The 20,734-nt window shown below is 40.8% G+C and overlaps 1 protein-coding gene across 4 annotated transcripts in view; it reads left to right on the top strand.

Moving 5' to 3' along the window:
• Positions 1–20,734, top strand: part of Fer (FER tyrosine kinase) — a 295,423-nt gene that overhangs the window by 33,540 nt on the left and 241,149 nt on the right. For 2 of the 4 annotated variants that reach the window (XM_040752941.1, XM_005077173.4), the window contains exon 2: positions 16,938–17,082. The exons of 1 other annotated variant lie outside the window; for it this stretch is intronic. The gene's annotated coding sequence lies outside the window, so the exon portion shown is untranslated. Of the gene's footprint in view, positions 1–16,937; positions 17,083–20,734 lie in introns of those variants that run through there. One more of the 4 variants, XM_013118470.3, reaches the window with a different exon arrangement.

Below are 20,734 nucleotides of genomic sequence, written 5' to 3'. Positions count from 1 at the left end.
TTGGGTGTCTCTTACAGCCAAGAAAAGATTTGCTGATAGCCCTCACGTTAAGGGCTTTCAAAGGTCCTGGGGATGTTTGAAGAGAGCACATAGGCTTTCTTGGACACACTTTCGGTTTTCTTCCATAAAAGACCTTTGGCGAAGATCTGTTTCTTTTCTGCATTGACAGTACTAATATACACTAGCTAAGATTATGTAGTGTCCTGTTAATGCGTCTTCTGCCCTGCTTCAAAGGTAGATGTCGTTGTGTGGGAGAAATAGTCCAGCCTTTTGTAGACAAAACACTTGGATTTCATTCTTAGCTGCCAAGTAGCTCTAACTTTTCTGTGAACTCTTTCGAATTCTCAGCGTCCCCTCCCCCCCAAAAGGAAACAAACTTCAAGTTACACAGAGAAAGTGGGTTGCACTTGTTACTTACATATTTATTTATGGCAGCAGTACCTTTTACATAGCGGTTCCATGGTAAATGTTAACGACAGAGGGACTGAAATGATCAAGATTTGAAGAGCTGACATAGCTGTATACTACACCTGAATATGTCAAGGTACTTGCTTTTAAGTGGAAATACTGATACTAAATAGTAACAGGAAAAAGACAATGGTAATTAAGTTACTCAGAGCACTGTGTGGTTTCGTGAGGTAACCTTTGTATCTGAGGCCCAGATTAGGAAGGTTCCTTCTGGTAGTCCCAGGAAAGGTAATCTGCAAGCTTGTCATTTACACCAAAGCTTTGTTTTCAGCTTGGGTTTGTGTCAGTAGATGTAGTTTTGCGCCATGATGTACATCTTTTGGAGAGAGAACAAAGGGATGATCAATTATTCAGGGTTTTGATGGTGTTACTGAAGGAAGTGAATCAGTCTTGCACATGTTGTTTTGGAAGAATGAATTTTGTGATGGAAAAAGAGTTTGGAAATGTGACTTAGGAGAATAACTAACTTAGACCTACTTCATGGAGACCAAGTAACTGTTTACTAGATTTACTAGTATTTCAGCAGGACTTAAAAACTATCTTCAGTGTTGTCTCGTAGTGCTAACAAAGGAATATCCTAACTTCTTTCTAATAAAGTAGAAATGTCATTAATTCACACACATACAGTTATTGTATCTTTTTAGCCTTAGAGTTTTTCTTAAATATTTGTGTCCTTTTAAGTTTCAGAAAGATTTTATACATATCTTTGTATACACTGATTTCTAAAATATTTAAGAGGCATTTATCAGAATTTACAGGTGAATAAGATTTTAATTGTCTTTGACATTTTTATTGTGGTCTACCTGTTGTTTTATTGAGATGTGGAAGGGAGTATGCTTCAGTCTCAGGACTTGAGTAGTGAACTCAGCTAACTTGAAGTGTGAACTCCACACTAGGTTTTCCCCAGAGCTCCACTCTCCCTGCCTCTTCTCCCCTTCTTACTCTTCAAGCTCGACATTTAACACCCAGCACTCTGCCAGTTGTCACCATTTGGTGAAATACATTCCAGTGTCTATGTCTGCATCTACATTTGTAGAGTTCCTGAGCTGGAGGCTTGCCTCCCCTGACTTAGCCATTTCTGGATCCAGGGAAAAAACAGAACAGAGGGCGAGTTAGAGCTGGAACAAAGAAATCAGAATAAAGTAGCTACTTTTTTTTCTGTCAAAACAAGTACAGTCATAGTTTACTGTGCATATGCTCAACTGATGTATGACCGCCACATTATGAGGTCTTCCAGAGTTTCTGATATTCAGAACTATGTAGATAAACTGGAGTTCATTTAGAACCTTTCTAAGAAAATAAAGTTTAAGAAAAATATCCACATTTTAGGGGTCTTATATATTCAGCTTTAAAGAATGTAACATCATGCATAACTTGTAATTATTTCTTAAATCTTCATCTGTAGTTATAAAACTATGACTAATATTCAGTCTACATTATTACCGTTCATTATAAGCTTGATATTATCTCTTTCCATAGTAAGTATTAATTAAAAGTCTGGAAATTTTAATGACAGAGTTCCTTGCCAGGTTGGGAAAGTGTAGTGAAAAGAAGAACGGTTTATTTTGAAGCCATATAACTTGGGTTTCAGCTCCAGTTTCTCTTTTGTGGGATCCTGGACAAATTACTTAATATCATCAAATCATAGTTTCCTCTTCTATTAAATGAGTAAGATAAAATTACCTCATACAGTAGTTATGCAGAAGAAATGAGACAATGTAAGTAAAAATGCCTTAAGTTAGGAAGCGCTTGCTCAGTTCTCCATTCAAGCTCTTTGCATTGCTTTTTATCTGTTCTGGTGTTAATAGGATGATTCTGTCGTAGTCCAAATTCTTTTCCTGTGAAGAGATACCAAGACGAGAAGACTCTTACAAAAGAAAACATTTAACTGAGGGCTTGCTTACAGCTTCAGAGGGTGGGGAGGGGGAGAAAGAGAGAGAGCCCTCAGGCAAGCACCTTCTGCTTCCAACACAGTCCTCCAGTAGGGGCAGTCAGATCAGTCCTGCTCCGGCCTCTGGGCCCTGTTTCTGAAGTGCATAGGGCTAACCTCTTCCACTCTGGGCCCTGTTTCTGAAGTGCATAGGGCTAACCTCTTCCACCCTGGGCCCTGTTTCTGAAGTGCATAGGGCTAACCTCTTCACTCTGGTTGTAACCAAGAGCAACAGTAACAGGCTCTGTTGGGAGTCTCTCTGATATCCTTGGCCAGCAATGCAAAAGAGGCTTCTTATTTCTGGAATTAGGATTTTGTTTTTTGTTAGGTGGTCTTTGGCTGTTGAAGGGGATACCATAAGCCCAGATAAGAAAAGTTCATTAAAACTGTATATGTGTATCTATACACTGAATTATGTGCATTATACTTTTTTTGATAGTTAATAGTTTGATCCATATTTATCTCCCCCCCTCCTCTCATATTTACCTTCCTCTGTCTTCCCTAAGGATTCCCCCTGTCTTTTCCTACTCCCCTCCACCAGTTTCAATTCTTAAAGTATTTTTCTTTGGGATACCATTTGTTGTTGGTTGAGTGTGCCATAAATTCCTTTCTTTTGAACCAAAAGTATTAATTTAAAATTGGTAAAGAGAAGGTAAATTTGATTTTCTTACTTTTTTTTTTCCTTTTTTTTTTTTTTTTTGAGAGAGGGTTTCTCTGTGTAACTTCGTAGACCAGACTGGCCTTGAACTTACAGAGATCCCCCGTCTCTGCCTTCTCAGTGCTGAGATTAAAGTCGTGTGCCACCACTGCTCAGCTTTCAAATACTTTTTTTCCCCTTAAATTTCTTATTAGCACTACCACTTTGGATCACATTCACTCATTCTGCTTAATTATGGGACTCTAGTTTTTTTTTTTTTTAAAGAAAACAGTTTAAGTGTGGACAGATTATGGGTGTTGGGAGCACTGGGGGAAACCGTCCACTAGACCTTAGTCGAATTATGCAACAATTACTGTCCCATCCTGCAGCACACATTTGAATTTAAGTTAGTGATTCTCCATGTCCCGTCCCGTCCCCCCCCCCACATCCAAGTACAAGACAGTCACATGTGTGACAATCTAGTGTGGTTTCTAGATGCCAGCTGTGATTTTCTCTTCCTTTCCCACTGAAGCATTTCAGAATGAAGGTGTTGACAGTAATAGCACTAGAGACCCAAATTGGATTTGCTCTGTTTATTTATCAATAAGAAATACTTGGCGTCCTTGACTGTTTTATTGTTGAGATCAAGGGACTTCCTCTTTCCCTAAATGGAAATCTGTCCTATGTTTTTTGGTCACTCTTGTTATGTTGATTTTGTGTAATTGCTAATGAAGAATCCAATGTGTAAAAGCAGATGCTAACAAGCAGTTAAAAGTAGGTGAATGAAAGCACTACAGACATTGATATAAATGACATCACTTATTATAGAAACATGGAAATGAATTTTATGATGAGAATTGTCTCCACAGTCTAACACTTCTATATATTGACTTAGTATCTTAAAATGCTCCTTATATTGGCCCAGTCAAAAGGGTAGTTTTAAAATTATATCCCCCAAGTGGGAGTGTACTTACTTATCTTAAAATTTAGTTTTAACTTTTTGAGATGGGTTTCTCACTATGTAGACCCGGCTGGCCTCAAACTCAGAGAGAGTGACTTGCCTCAGTTTTCCTGGTCCTGTGATTAAAGGTGTGCCATATGCCCTTTGAGGTTGCTTTTAATCAGTCATTTTACATAGAAGAATGGTTAGAAACGAACACTTAGTTTTAAGTCCAGTAACTTTTGGGAATTTCCTAAACTCATTTCTTTCAGCATTTGCAAATCAAGGATTTACTTCTGTAAAAGGAAACAAATTTAATTAAAAAATTTAAGCAGCCCCTCTCACTTTTGATGATTCAATAGAGTTGTAGTCACTGACGTTGTTAATTATTTTTTCCTTCTAACATGTGAGCTAGGGAACTGTGCATTATGTAATTAATGCAAAGGTGAAGGTTCTTTTATGCTAATGTCTGGGAGGTTGCAGGACAGGGGAGCATTTCTGGCTTACAGAGCTTCCTGCCCATCACATAGTCAGAGGCTGATGCTTGAATTTTCAGGTGTTCACTGCTTGTGGGCTTACTGATGTTCTCTCCATGAAGCTTGATATTCCTGTGGTTTGTGTCCTTGCTGCTCCCCTGTGTAGCTTGGGAGGATTTCCCACACTCAGCTGATGGGGTTCTTTTGTCAGCATGACACTTCGTACAAAGAAAAGTGACCAGCAGCCTTACAGCAGCCACACTGCCTGATGCCACATGAAAATGTTTATATGGGGTCTTTTCCCTCTCCAGTTGTGTTTCCTTCAAGATCTGGTGATTTCTGTGTTCAGACAGCCTCATCCATGTTAACCATCATTTTAAGTTTCACTAAGATTTTGTGAATTTTGTTTTGCTAGAAGCAAAGGAAACATTTTAGTTTAAAAATGTGTGAGTGCATACTTGTGTGTATGCCTCATATCTATATACTAGTTGATGTGTGTGCACTTGGAGGCCGTAGGTCAGTGTTTTATGTTTATTGGTCTCTACCTTTTGGATTTCCCCTCCCCTCCCTTCCCCCTCCTCTTCATCCTCTCTTCTCCCTCCTCCCCCTTCTCCCCTCCCCCTTGCCTCCCCTTCCCTCATGTGGTTCATGCCTGTGTACTACAGCATGAGTTTTCTTCTACCTCATTTTGAGGTAGGTCTGTCTCTGTGTGTGTGTCTCTGTGTGCATGTGTCTGTGTGTGTGTGTGTGTGTGTGTGTGTGTTTGTGTTTGTGTGCATGTGAGTGCACATCTGGGCAGATGCCCTTGGAGGAGAGAGGTATTGGATTCCTTGGAGCTGGAGATAATGTGAACTGCCAATCGTGGGTGCTGGGAATTGAACTTGGGTCCCCTGAAAGAGCAGTGCTTTTTCTTAGTCAAAGAGCCATTTCTCAAGCCCTTCCACATGGTTTTTGATAGAGGATTTCTCATTGAACATGAAGCTGGTTGGCTAGTAAGCTGGAGGGATCCTCCTGTCTCCATTTTTCAATGCTGGAATTTACAGGTGTTCATTTTACATGTAAAATTTACCTTTTTGTGGGTGCTGAGGACATAAACTCTGGTCCTCACACTTTTGTGGCAAGCACTTTACCAGCTTCACTCAAAGTGTACTCTTTCCTTGAAACAACTGCCTGGATATTCAGGCTTAGCTGCTACTTATGGTGGTTTCAATGAGAACAACTCCCTAGGCTCCCATGCCTAGTCACTAGTTGGAAGGATTAGGAGGTGTGGCCTTGTAGGAGGAGGTGTGTCGCTGGGGGTGGACTTTGAGAATTCAAAAGCCCATGCCATTCCATGTGTTTTCTTTTCCACCTAATCTCCATTTGTGAAGAAGAATACATTTGAGAAATGGAAATTCCATTGGGTCTTAGTATGTTTGAGATGAGAACCTGTGGTGTTCCAGAAATTTGTGGGGGAAGATTAAGGTGTGAACAGAAGTTTCTATCCTACCCATTTAGTCCCAAGTAAACACACAGAGGCTTATATTAGTTATAAACTGTCTGGTGGACAGCTCAGAATTCTTATTGACTACCTTTCTCTTAATTATTAACTCATTTCTATTTATATATGTCTACATAGTCTTGGCTTATCAGAGAATGCCTGAGCCTCTTTCATCCTTGGCAGCTATAACTCGCTCCCTCTGTTCCTCTTGCAGAATTCTTCTAGTCTGGTAACCCTGCCTGTACTTCCTGCCTGGCTACATCCTGCCTGTCCATTGGCCTAAACAGCTTTATTCATTAACCAATAAGAGAAACATATATTCATAGCATCCAGAAGGACACCCCCTATCATCTCCTCTTTTCTGTCTAATTAAAAAGGAAGGTTTTAACTTTAATGTACTAAAATGATATATAACAAAACAGTTATCAAGCAAGAACTGTAATAAACAATATTTAGTCTACTGACAATTGAAAAAACTAACATTGAAAATATTCTATCATCTATCTTGTGATTCTAAAGTTTTTTTTTGTAACTTATCTTTTATCTTAATTAAGGAAAACCATAACCATAACTATCTGTCTTCAACTCCCATCAAAGACTCCAGAAGAATAATATATAAACTCTAGAATTGACAAAGACATCTTGCTGCTTGAACACACACCCAAAGTTCCTCTGTAAGGTTGTGGCATCCATCTTCAGCCTATAGGCCCAGATTTTTAACCATTTTAAATGCCACATTCTGTAGGTCTTTGAAAGGTTTGAAGAATATCTATCTGAAATATATTTCTGTATATCTAGAAAACTAACATGACTGTAACTTTTGACTATTATAGGTAACTATAATCTGTATTTAATTGTACATTTCTAAATGAGCTGTATAAACACAATACCTAAACAAGAGTAGGAATATACATATAACAAAATTGACCTTAAATTTGTATCAGTAAACCAAAATCTGTATCAATGTGTCATTTTCTATACCATATCCCCTTTTTTCTTTAAAAAGAAATTGAATGTGATCATTAACCATTTCTAACCAACCCCGTTTAAATGAAAACCAGCATAAACAATATTTGGGAATTTGGCCGTAGTTCTCTCCAAACTGCTTACTGCTGTTTGGGGGTGCTGTCAATCCCATGGGGATTCTGAGAAAACCCGGAATCATGGCCAACTCCTGGCTGTAATAGTCTCTAAGGCTGCCTTGTCCCAGCTGTTTTGGATGTTGGATCACCTGGGCCACTGCTTCAGGTTGCCTTGTTTGATTAAGCCATATTAGTCTGGAAGGAATCCACAGCTTTACATCTTCTGTGGAAACAAATGTGGAACCTCTTTTCCAAAGTAACATGTCTTTAGACTTAAATTTTGAAGTCAAGGCATTTTCAAACCAAATATCTTGGATTAATAATCAATGTCTGTTAGCAGCTGTTGCTTCTTCCTCAGCAATCAAACAATTCAAAGAACACAATAGCATACAGTATCCAGACTGTGTATTTTCCATCTTTATGTGGCTTTTTTTATTACTCTTCATTCTTTTTTTTCTTTTAGAACCACTCTTATTTTACATATCAATCTCCCCATTCCCTCACCTTCCCATCCTCCCATGCCCCCCACTGAATCCCCAACCCCCAACTCCCCAAGGATAGTGAGGCCCTCCCATGGGGGACCATCAAAATTTTCCTTCACATCATTTGGGGGAGGGCCTAGGCCTTCTTTCCTGGTGTATTTGGTCTGCAATAGAATCGTTCCATAGAGAATGGGCTCCCAAAGTCCATTTTTGCTGTAGAGATAAACACTGGCTCCACTGGTAGAGTTCCCATAGACTGCCCAGGCCTCCTAGCTGGCTCCCACTTTCAGAGGGCTTGGTTCGGTCCAATGCTAGTTCCCCAGCTTTATGACTAGAGTTTCTGTGCTCTTACTAGGTCAGGTCAGCTGTTTCTGGGTTTCTCTAGCACAATCTTGGCTCCTTTGCTCATTGCTCCTCCCTTTCCGCAACTGGATTCCAGGAGTATAGCTCAATGTTTAGCTGTGGGTGCCTGCTTCTGCTTTGATCAGCTACTGGTTGAAGGCTCTAGAATGGAAACCACCAAGGTAGTCATCAATCTCGTTATAGGGAAGGGGCATCAAAGGCAGCCTCTCCTTCACTGCCTAGATTCTTAATTGGGGTCATCCCTGTGGATTCCTGAACATTTCCCCAGTGCCAGACCTCTCTCCAAACCTGTACTGGCTCCCTCTATGAAGGCATCTCCTTTCTTGCCCTCCTGTATTCCTCCCCTGTCTCAGACCTCCTGATCTCTACTGTTCTCCCCTTCCCCATCTCCCCCTCTCCCCATCCTACCTCCCTCTTCTCTTCCCCCATGCTCCCAATTTTCTCATGGGTTCTTGTCCCCCTCCCCTTCTTCGGCCAATCATGCGTTCTTCTCTTGGGGTCCTCCTTGTTTCCTAGTTTCTCTGGTAGTGTGGATTGTAGGCTGGTAGTCCTTTGCTCTGTGTCTAATATCCATATATGAGTGAGTACATACCATGTTTGTCTTTCTGTGATTGGGTTACCTTACTCAGGATGTTTTCTTCCAGTTCCATCCATTTGCCTGTGAATTTCAAGATTTCAATATTTTTTCCGCCGAGTAATACTCCATTGTGTAAATGTACCACATTTTCTCCATCCATTCTTAGGTTGAGGGGCATCTAGGTTGCTTGCAAGTTCTGGCTTTTACATTCTGACCTGTGTAAGATGGTATCTCAGAGTTGTTTTGAATTGCATTTCCCTGATGGCTAAGGATGTTGAGCAGTTTCTTAAGTGTCTTTTTGACATTTTAGATTCCTCTATTGATAATTATCTATTTAGTTCTGCATCCCACTTTTTAATTGGATTGTTTGGTGTTTTGGTGAAGATCTTTTCCCATTCTGTGGGCTGCCATTTTTGTCTTGTTGACTGTGTCCTTTGCCTTACAGAAGTTTCTCAGTTTCAAGAGGTCCCATTTATTAATCGTTGATCTCAGTGTCTGTGCTACTGGTGTTATGTTCAGGAATCAGTCTCCTGTATCAATTCGTTCAAGGGTACCTCCCACTTTCTCTTCTAACAGGTTCAGTGTGGCTGGATTTATGTTGAGGTCTTTGATCCATTTGGACAAAGTTTTGTGCATAGTGGGGATCTATCTGCAATCTTGTACATATCTACATCCACTTATGCCAACACCATTTGTTGAAGATGCTTTCTTTCTTTCCATTGTTTAACTTTAGCTTTGTTGTAAAAAAAATCAGGTGTTCATAGGTGTGTGTGTTAATATCCAGGGTTTTCAATTAGTTTCCATTGGTCTACCTGACTATTTTTGTGCCAATACCAAGCTGTTTTCAGAACTATGGCTTTGTAATAGAGCATGAAGTCAGGGATGGTGGTGCCTCCTGAAGTTCCTTGGGTTGTTTTGGCTATCCTGGTTTTTTGTTTTTTCATATAAGTTGAGTATTGTTCTTTCAAGTTCTGTGAAGAATTGTGCTGGTATTTTGATGGAGATTACATTGAATCTGTAGATTGCTTTGGCAAGATTGCCATTTTTGCTATGTTGATCCTACCTATCCAAGAGCTTGGGAGATCTTTCCAATTTCTGGTATCTTCTTTAGTTTCTTTTTTTAATGACTCAAAGTTCTTGCTATACAAGTCTTTTCCTTGTTTGGTTAGCTTCACCCCAAGATATTTTATGTTGTTTGTGGCTATTGTAAAGGGCAATGTTTCTCTGGTTTCTTTCTCAGCCCACTTATCATCTATATATAGTTGGGCTATTGTTGTTGTTGTTTTTTTTTTTTTTTGAGTTAATCTTGTATCCTGCCACTTTGCTGAAGGTGTTTATCAACAGTAGGAGTTCCCTGGTAGAGTTTTTCGAGTCACTTCTATAAACTATCATATCATCTGCAAATAGTGAAAGTTTGATTTTTCCTTTCCAATTTTTATCCTCTTGATTTCCTTTTGTTTTATTTCTCTAGCTAGAACTTCAAGTATAATATTGAAGAGATCTGGAGAGAATGGACAGCCTTGTCTTGTTCCTGATTTTAGAGGAATAGCGTTGAATCTCTCTCCATTTAGTTTGATGTTGGCTGTTGGTTTGCTGTATATTGCTTCTATTATGTTTAGGTATGTTCCTGTTATCCCTGATCTCTCTAAGACCTTTATCATGAAGGGGTGTTGATTTTTGTCACAGGCTTTTTCAGCATCTAGTGAGATGATCTTGTGGTTTTTCTTTTTCAATTTGCTTTTGTGGTGGATTACATTGATGGATTTTTGTATGTTGAACCATCCCTGTATCCCTGGGATAAACTACTTGATCATGGTGGATGATTTTTCTGATGTGTTCTTGGATTCAATTTGCTAGTATTTTGTTGAGTATTTTTTGCACCAATGTTCATGAGGGATATTGGTCTGAAGTTCTCTTTCTAAGTTGTGTGGCTTGGGTACCAAGTTAATTGTAGCCTCATAAAAGGAGCTAGTTCCTTTCTTTGCTAAGTTTCTGTCTGGAGGTCCTGTCTAGTGGTGAGTGGGGTGTTGAAGTCTCCCACTGTAAGTGTGTGAGGTTTCATGTGTGATTTGAGTTTTAGTAATGTTTCTTTCATAAATGTGGGTGCCTTTGTAATTGGGGCATAGATGTTCAGAATTGAGATTTCGTTTGATGGACTTTTCCTGTGATGAATATGAAATGACCTTCTTAATCTCTTTTGATTTATTTTAATTTGAAGTCTAATTTGTTAGATATTAGGATTGTTACACCAGCTTGTTTCTTGAGTTCATTTGATTGGAAAATCTTTTCCCAACCCTTTACTCTAAGGTAACGTCTGTCTTTGACATTGATATGTGTTTCTTGTATTCAGCAGAAGGATGGATTTTGTCTTCATATCCATTCTGTTAGCCTGTGTCTTTTCATAGGCAAGTTAAGACCATTGACATTGAGGGATATTAATTCTTCTTTGTTTTGGATTTGTTGTTGTTGGTGTTATTGTGTGTGGATTTCCTCCCCCTTTTTTCTTTTGGTGTTTGGTAAAGTGGGATTATCTATTGCCTTTTTTTTTTTTTTGTGGGTGTAGTTATCTTCGTTGGGTTGTAGTTTTCCTTCCAATAGTTTCTGTAAGGCTGCATTTGTGGATATGTATTGTTTAAATCTGGTTTTCTTGTGGAATATCTTGTTTTCTCCATCTATGGTGATTGACAGCTCTGCTCAGTATAGTAGTCTGGGCTGGCATCCATGTTCCCATGGCGTTGTTGAACATCTATCCAGACCTTCTGGCTTTCAAAGATTCCATTGAGAAGTTGGGTGTAATTCGGATAGGTCTGCCTTTATATGTTACTTGGCCTTTTTCTTTTGCTGCTCTTAATAATTTTCTTCATTCTATAAGTTTGGTGTTTTGATTATTATGTGGCGAAGGAACTTCTTTTTTTGGTCCAGCCTATCTGGTGTTCTGTAGGCTTATTGTGCTTTCATAGGCATCTCCTTCTTTAGGTTGGGGAGTTTTCTTCTATGATTTTGTTGAATGCTTTCTGGACCCATGAGCTGCATTTCTTCACCTTCTTCTATACCTATTATTCTTAGGTTTGGCCTTTTCATGGTGTCCCATATTTCCTGGATATTTTGTGTTAGGTATTTGTTGGACTTCAGATTTTCCTTGGTCTATGACTCTATTTCCTCTAGTAAGTCTTCAACACCTGAGATTCTCTCTTCCATCTCTTGTATTGTATTGGTTATACTTACATCTGTAGTTCCTGATCATTTATCCAACTTTTCTATTCCCAGCATCCTCCTATTCTGTGTTTTCTTTATTGTTTCTATTTAAGCTTTCAAGCCTTGAACTGTTTGAATTGTTTCCTTCACTTATTTTTTTTTCATGGCTTTCTTTAAATTCTTTAAGAGATTTGTTTATTTCTTGAATTTTTTGGTTTGTCTTTTCCTCCATTTCCCATATTTTTTTTGTTTTGTTTTTTCTTCTATTTCTTTTAGGGATTTTCTCATTTCCTCTTTAAGGGTCTCTGTTGTCTTCATCAAGTAATTTTTAAGGTCTTTCTCTTCTGGCTCATCTGCGTTGGTCTTTTCAGGAGGGCTGGTGTGGAGTCCCTACACTCTGGTGGTGTCACACTTGTCTTTCTGTCTTTGAGTGTGTTCTTATACTGTTGCCTTCCCATCCCTTCTTCGAGTGGGTGCAGGTGGGGGTCTCTCCCTCTCCTCTAGTTTCCCGGTGGTGTAGATGGGCCAAGATTTCAGTGTTAATAACTGTGGATGGTCTGGCTTCTCCTGCTGTTCTCCTCACTCAAGGAAAGGGTGTGGGGGGGGCAAGACTCAAGTGGAGGGAGGAAGTTGGAGAGCATATGGGGGCCAAGATGAGGTGTGGCCAGACTCTGGGTGGTGCATTCTGCCAGGGCAGGTCCACTAGAGCGGAGCAGACCCAGCATGCTCTGAGTGGGGTATGGACAGAGATCCCACACTCATCCCGAGGAGAGGGCTGAGGGCAGAGGGGACCTTTTTTTTTGAAGATTTATTTTATGTGGATTGGTGTTTTGCCTGCCTGTGTGTCTGTCTGAGGGTGCCAGATTGCCTGGAACTGGAGTTACAGACAGTTGTGAACTGCCATGGGGGTGCTGGGAATAGAACCCAGGTCTCTGGAAGAGGAGCCAGTGCTCTTAATCAGTGAACCATCTCTCCAGCCCTACTCTTATTTCTTTTATTTTTATGTGTTTTGGTTTTTGAGCCAGGGTTTCTCTGTGTAACTTTGGCTGTTCTTGAGCTCATGTTGTAGACCAGGCTGTCCTTGAAATCACAGAGATCTGTCTGCCTCTGCCTCCCAGCCTCCCAAGTGCCACCATACCTAGCTACTCTTATTTCTTTTGTAAGGACTTTTCTCTATCCTTTTTCTTTTCTTTCTTTTTTTTTTTTTTTGGTTTTTACGAGACAGGGTTTCTCTGTATTGTTTTGGAGGCTATCGGTCCAGGCCGGCCTCGAACTCTATCCTTTTTCTTATCTTTCCCAAGATTACGTATATTCTTAAACACACTGTAAACCATTTAGAGGTTTTTCATCATGTGAATCAGTCTTTACTGTATATCTCTGTTTTTCTCGCCACGAGTCTTTAATCTGCTAAACAGCACGGTAAGATTAAAGTGGCGACTGGCCCTGCCCCATTCCTTGGCTTTTTGAGAGTGCAGCTTCATGGTGGAGGTACTGGTGGGAGCCCTGCTTATTGCAACAACTCTTTAAGGTTTCTAGGTCCATGCCCCCACCGAGAAGCATGCCCCCAGCTACTCTTAAGCACCATTTGATTGTTTGGCAGTATAGCCTCTTAACAGAGGCAGGAGGATCTCTGTGAGTTCAAGAACAGCCTGGTCTACAGTGTGATTCCAGGACAGACAGGGCTACACAGAGAAACTCTGTCTTGAAAACCCAAAAAACAAACAAAGAGAAAACAACAACAACAACAAAACTGTCCTTTTTTTATTTTTTATTTATTCTTTTGCTGCTAATGCTGAACCAGGGAACTTGTCTTTAAGTTTGTCTCTAGCAAACAGAGCCCACCTGAGAAAATGCAGCTACCAAGAAACTGTGCTTGATTCTGTTCTTTTGTTTTCAGAATCTCTTTTTAAGCTTTTGCAGGTTTTCTTGAAAATTTCGTGGAAATTCTTGCCAAACGCTTGGGAGCCACACATGGTCAGAGAATGCCCTACTTGAAGACAGAAGTTTCTGTCCTGCCTGGTCACACTGCTGTTTAATTCCAAATAAACACACAGAGACTTATATTAATTACAAACTGTTTGGCTGATGGCTAAGGCCTCTTATTGGCTAGTTCTCTCTTAATAACCCATATATATTAATCTGTGTATCTCCACATAGTCTTGGTGTACTGGTGAAGCCCAGGTCTCTTTTTTCTTTGTCAGCTAAATAGTGTCTCCCTTGCCATTCACTCTGTCTCCCTCCTGGAATTCTCCTAATTTGGTAGCCCCGCCTAAACTTAAACAGCTTTATTCATCAATCAATAAGAGAAATATATATTCCCAACATGCAGAAGGACATCCCCCGTCATTAAGGTGTGCCACAAAGGACTCTTTTTCATTTGCAGTGTGGTAGTCTTTGCTGGATTCTGGTGAGGATGAATTATCATGCATATGAAGTTATGCAAAGAACATACCATTTATTCACAAGTTCATAATATAATAAAGTCCCCTTTGAGCATGTTATCAATGCTCACTTCAATATTAATGAAAATACTTTTTTACTTAAAAGTTATAAAGAAAACTTGGAGGTTAAGAGAAAACACATTGGTGGTTTGACTAGCTGTCTCGAGGAAACATTTGACTGCTCAGTATTGACCATGGGTTCCAGTTGAATAGCTTCCTCTGTTTTGTGCATGACCATTTCCATATCACAGCAAAAGATGAAAATGTGAAATTCTAAGTAACTTGGTTATCTGCAGAAGAGATTGAAGAAATTTAAATATCAAGAATTGAGTGAATTACTCTGATTTGGAAAGGAGCTAATTATTTACATAATGTATACATTGATGCACACTTATTTTGCTCCATAGAAATCTTAAAAATAAGAATATTGGAGGTTAGGAATGCTTGTTGTTCTACCAGAGAACTTGAGTTCAGTTCCCAGCACTAATGTCAGGTGACTCACATCTGCCTGTGACTCCATCTTCTGGCTATCTGATGCCTTTCTCTGGCTTCCTTAGGGACTTGTACATATGTGGCACACACACAGACTCATAAACATACACATAAACAAATGTACACAGGGCTTGGTGGCACTCATTTTTAATTTCAGCACTTGGGAGGTAGAGACAGATCTCTGTGAGTCATAGTGTGTTCCAGGTCAACAGTGGCTACATAATGAGACCTTGTCTAAAAAGAAAAGTCTAGAAGGTGAAAGGAAAGAAAGCTAAAAAATGGGAACCTATGAGATGGGTTGTTTGGCAAAGGTGCTTGCCAGCAAGCCTGAGGATCCGTGTTCCATCCCAGGAACCCATATGTTGGGAGAAGAGCTCCTGCTGCTGCAAGTTGTTGTTTGACCTCCACCATTGCTAACTAGTGTACATAGTAGTATATATCACTCTAGTATAACTTGCATGAGGTTTTTGAAAGAGTACAGAGGAAATGAAGATTGAAATTCATATTTAAATATCATTTTAAGTTATACATTTTAGCATCTACAAGAACTCATTCAAAAGCCTTACTTTACACCACTATGTACTAATCAGAAAGAACTAATTTACCTTACGATGTCACTCATTCAGTTATACTTGTTTGGTGGCTACTATGTCTCAGGTGTGGTATGGAGGACACCAACAGTATTAGGATTGAGATCCCTTCCCTCAGGTACAGTTTAGTGGAAGAAGGGGGATTTAATGACTTAAAATCACACAGAGGTTAGGTTTGCAATCACGTTTGGCATTGAGAACCATGCCTAATCTAGAATGAAATGACATGTTTGGAGGCAGCGAAGGTGTCTTTGGAGATGTGTAGATCACTGGAAGAGAGGAAGACTTGGAGAATACGACTGATACAGCTGGTCAGTTTCCTGACTGGAAGGAAGCAGATAGTTCTGGTGGCTTGTGTGAAATGCAGGGTTGGAATAAAAGTTGGCTGGAATGGCAGAGCACAGAACAGGCAAAAAGAAAAAGAAAAAAAAAAAAAAAAGGCTGGGCCAGAAAGATGGCTCAGTGGGTAAAAAGTGGTAACCAGAGTTCAGCCCCCAGAACCCACGTGGAGATGGAGGGAGAGGACCAACTCCAGAGTGACCTTCTGGCTCCCACACTCCTCCCTCCGTCCCTCCCTCCCTCCCTCCCTCCTTCTCTCTCCCCATCTCATACACACACACACACACACACACACACTCACACACACACACACACACACACACACACGCGCGCGCGCGCGCGCACACACACACACACACACACACACTCCTGTGATAAAGAAGAGAACCCATGACCAAGAGGCCTCTTAAAAGAGCCTCCGTTTCCAAGATTGAGAGGAAGCAGCCAGTTGAGGAATATGCGTGGCACCCTGAGCCATTTGAGACAGAGATATGTATGTCTTTGGGAAAATCTTCCTCAACCCTTTGTCATCTTTTGCGCCCCAGTTACTTCTTCAGATTGTAACATTTCCCTCGAATTTTCTGTAGTTAAAATATAATGGCATCATTTTACCCCTTCTCTTCTCACCCCTCCAGCCCTTCCTGCGTCTCCCCTGACCCCCTCTCAAATGCAGGCCTGTGTTTCTCTGTGACATAAATGCATAAACAGCCTGTCGGGTCTGTGTGCTGCTGCTGGTGTGTGCATGGTTTCCGGGCTGACCGCTTGGTGGGCTGATAGATTTGGGAGCGCTTGCTCAGGAAGGCTGTCTCTCCTTCAGCAGTGCCATTCGCATGTTGTTCTTTGTCGAGGGTGGGGCCGCCTGGGGTTTCCACACGAGACAGTTCTAGTCAGTGTGGAACCTCACTCTCTCTGCTGTGCTTCCGGTTTGAAGTGAGTTTTATGCTTGGAAAACGGGGGAAAGCAAGAGTGGGTTCTCCAGGACTGCCCGAGGTGTTGGAGAGGAAAGAGCAAGCGTGGGGCGAGAGAGAAGGGAGGAAGCGGTGGGCAGGCAAGTTAGGCCGTGTGATGTAGGGAACACCGGCAGTTTCTGGTAAGAGCTTTACTGCAGCACACATACACACACACACACACACACACACACACACTCACACACTCACACACACACACACCATACACACCACAACACGTACACACTCACATACACACTCACACACATACACACACCACACACTTACACACATACACACTCACACACACATACACACTCACACACACCACTCACACACTCACACATAAACACATATCACATACATACACTCACACATGCATACACACCACACACACACACCACTCACACTCAAACACACACATACATACACACACACATTTATATTTCTCTCTCCTCTGTAGTGAGTAGTTCTGACTCCTAACCTTTCTTCCTACAGCTCAGTTCTTTTGGCTAGACCTGTGGTCACTTCCGTGAGACTTCACTGCACACTTTCTCAAGCGTCTTCCTCATCCTCAATTGTGTAACTCCTCACCATGGACCTGCTCCTTTAGTGAGACATGACCAGCAATGATAGTGGTAAGGTATGACTGCTTTCCTCTTATTAAATTGCTGACCTTTGACTTTTGGCTTGGCCTCTGAACCTGTAATAGTTTTGTGTTAACATTTTAGTACTCTTTATATTAGAGTATTGTACTTTATGATAGATTATTATACTTCAGAAGGCTACTGTCATTTCATGAGTAGTTTATTTTTGCTTGTCATTTATCTTAATACATTTTGCATATGGCACTTGTGATCTGATTATTTTTTCAGCTAATACTGTTGATTGGCAGAATCCCAATCCCTTTATTGCTTCTTTGGTCTGTGTGCCTACCAGTCCTATGTCTTCAGATGCCCGACACCAAACTCAGCAATGCTTTACTTCTTGTTCTGTTCTGTTTGTATGTCTGTGTTTTCAGAAAGACTCTGAAGTGATACGAGATTAAACTCATAATTAATTAAAAGCTATATAAAACTCATTGTTTTGGAAAAGCTTTAGTAAAGCACTAACTAATATGTATTAAAAATATGGTGGTCATGGTGATGCATACCTTTAACCCCAGCACTCAGGAGGCAGAGGCAGGGGATCTCTGTGAGTCAAACATACACATATTAATATAACATACTTGGATCCTGTTTACCCTCTGTTACTCTCTCTTATCTTTATTCTCAGAGGAAGGAAATTTTGCTTGAGGTACGAGGATCCTCGATTTGGAAATGTCACCAAGGAACTGAACAGTTTCCTTCTGTTTCTCTGAGACTCATGGATACGGGAATGGAGATGATATAAGTTTCATTTCCTGCTGCTGTGATAAAATAGCATGGCAAAAGCAATTTAGGGAGTTTATTTTAGGTTAAAATTCTAGTTTATTCTAGGTTAGAATTAGAGGCCATCCTAGGTCACGGTGGGGCAGGAGCTTGAGGGAGTTGGTCGTGTCACAGAGCAGTGAGTGCATACAGGCTAGTGCTTGGCTTCCCTTTTCCAGTCTTCTGCAGTTCAGGGCCACCTGCCGAGGGATTGTTGCTGCCCTCAGTGGGCACATCCTCCTAACTCAATGAAAGCAATCCAGATGATCCCTCACTGACACTCCCATAGGAGACCCTAATCTAGACAGTCCCTCACTTAGACTCTCCAGATGACTGCATTGTGTCATGGTGGCACTTAAGATTAAGCACAGAAGATAACACTTCCACCCCGAGATCCTTTTATATGGACTCTTGGAGTTGTAGGTTAGAGGTTTGGGAAAGCTGGTTTATAATCGCTGTGGAATCCTAGGGCCCCTGTGCAGATGTCTACAATTTTGGATTAAAGTAGAAGTATGAGGCTTTAACAAGGGGGTGGGTGGATTTGGAGATTAGATTTTTCTTTTTGCTAAAAGACTGACTGAAAAAGTCCAGCATGGAAGGACCTCTGAGCACTAGTGTAGTGTTGGTTTTCCTGAGCCCAGCTCTCTGGAGGCTGGGGACTGCCATGGCCTTCTCGTCTCACCCTAGCAGATAGATGTGCCTTCCTTGGTTGCCACTTCCTTGGAGTGTGCCTCTGCTGAGCTCTTTCCAAGTGCAGGGGCCTTTGGAAGCTATTCTCACTCTTTGCTGATGGAATGAAGCTCTTGAAAAGTAGAAATGTGTTTGGACTTAATTTGAAAGCTGCTCTCTTTTGTAATTGACCATGTCAGGCGGAAAGGTTGAAGGGCATCTAGATAGCTGCATATCTGGAGTTTCGAGCATATGAGGTCTTATGCCATACCTTATCTTTCAAGCCTTTCCGGTGCTGTTTCCACTTACACTTAAGTAGCCTTCCTGCCTTTCTGCTTTTGTGTCCTCGATTGAATTAGAACTTGTACTGAAGAGTAACTCTTCTGCATTTACTCTTCCATCTTTCGTCTTTGTACTCTCTCATGGTTTTTAGTATCAGCTACTTTTCAATAAGTCCCTGAGTTGCCTGATGTACCATTCATCCCATGTAACCCTACCAAGCTCTGATGATAGGGATATGCCAGGAGGGTAACTAAAGTACATCATTGCTGCATGGTAGGGTTGAACCTAGCACTTCCTCTTCCAAAGCCACTCCCCACGTAGAAAGATAAACACGTTCTACTGCTGTACTTCTCTTGTTAACGCCACTCGAAGGTTACTGAAAGACTTGCTTCCTCTGTCTCTCCTACCTCGGTTTCCCCTTTCTCCTGCCGTCCTCCCTCTCTCCAGGGCTGGACACAGGACCTGGCCCATGTGCTCTGCCAGCTCCATTCTTCCCTAAGTCTTTCTTGTGTCTTGTACTTAGCTGTGCTGCTTTTCCCTCTTTCTTTTCATAGCATACTTTATATTCAGTCATGCTCGCCTTCCCATGTTGGTTGGAAGAGTGCTGTCGTCCTTCCTGAGGAGCCCGTGTTTGTGTACACACATTGAATTTACGTTTGTCTCTCTCCGTAACCTTATTCATCATGGTGTTTCTGTTACTAAGACATGTGTGTGACAAATAGGTGCTCAGTATGGGTTTGCCGATTGACTTTTGTCAGCTAGATTGCTATTACTGTGATCTCCTTGTTTTACTTTTCTGTAAGTTGTCTGAAGGCTGTACTCATGATTTTATTTACCTTTATGTTCCTGATAATTATTTCTTGTGGTTACACAATAAATGCCTATTGACGCATATCAATTCCTTTAAAAATTCTGCTAATAATTCTGCTCTCTTCAGTTGTAGATATTACTATTTCATATACATTTCTTGACCTAATGATGCACCAGTTACATTAAGAGCAAAGACATTCTTCGTTTAGTTAGACTTCCCAGGGAGAGATTGTGGTCCACTAAAGCAGTTCAGATAGGCTAGCCAGGCCACAGATCTTTACATGGAAATATCATTTCCAAACAGAAAGCTTAGCAGAAATTTAAGACGCAGTATTCTGTCCATGACATGGCCTAGTAATTGGTAGTGAATGGCACCGTCTTTGTCGTTATGTGAAACTGTCTTTCTGTGTCCTGCCAGCCAGCTCCCAAATAGCCACATGGAAACTTATTATTAATTATGAAAGCTTGGTCGATAGCTTAGACTTGTTTCTAACTAACTCTTCTAACTTAAATTAGCCCATTTCTATTGATTTATGTGCTGCCGTGTTGCTCATGGCTTGTTACCTCATCTCTTATACGTCATGCTTCCTATGAGTCTGACTGGCGACTCTGCCTTCTTCCTTCCAGTGTTTTCTCTGTTGCAAAAATCCTGCCCTGAACTATGTCACTTACCCATACTTGTGTTACACAGCTTCAGGAGCTTATTTGCCAACCTCCAATGGTATACTTGATTCAGTCTCTTTAGCAATTTTAGATAAAGGAAAAATACTTAAAAACAAAACAATAAAACATCTGTGTTAAAATAAGTTTCCCTAATTTGAGAGAGAATACTCAGTATAGATTAAACTTTCTTTATGCCATTAAAATGTGCCAGGCTGTTTGCCAAGCATAGGTGCACGCCTCTAATCCCGGCTCTTGGGAGTCAGAGACAGGTGGATCTCTGTGAGTTTGAGAGTAGCCTGGTCTACATAGTGAGTTCCAGGACAGTCAGAAGTACATAGTGGTACCCTGGCTCAAACATATACATGAATAAGTAAAAAAATAAAATACAGCATCCATGCATTCATTTCATTCTTTTCTTAATCCCTTCTCTCCTCCCCTCCCCCAGTTCCTCTTCTTTTTATA

This window comes from Mesocricetus auratus, unplaced genomic scaffold (genome assembly GCF_017639785.1).
Source record: "Mesocricetus auratus isolate SY011 unplaced genomic scaffold, BCM_Maur_2.0 Super-Scaffold_100010, whole genome shotgun sequence".
Taxonomy (NCBI): Eukaryota; Metazoa; Chordata; class Mammalia; order Rodentia; family Cricetidae; genus Mesocricetus; species Mesocricetus auratus.
Note: the sequence above shows the minus strand (reverse complement) of the source record. Positions and strands in the feature narration are given on the sequence as shown.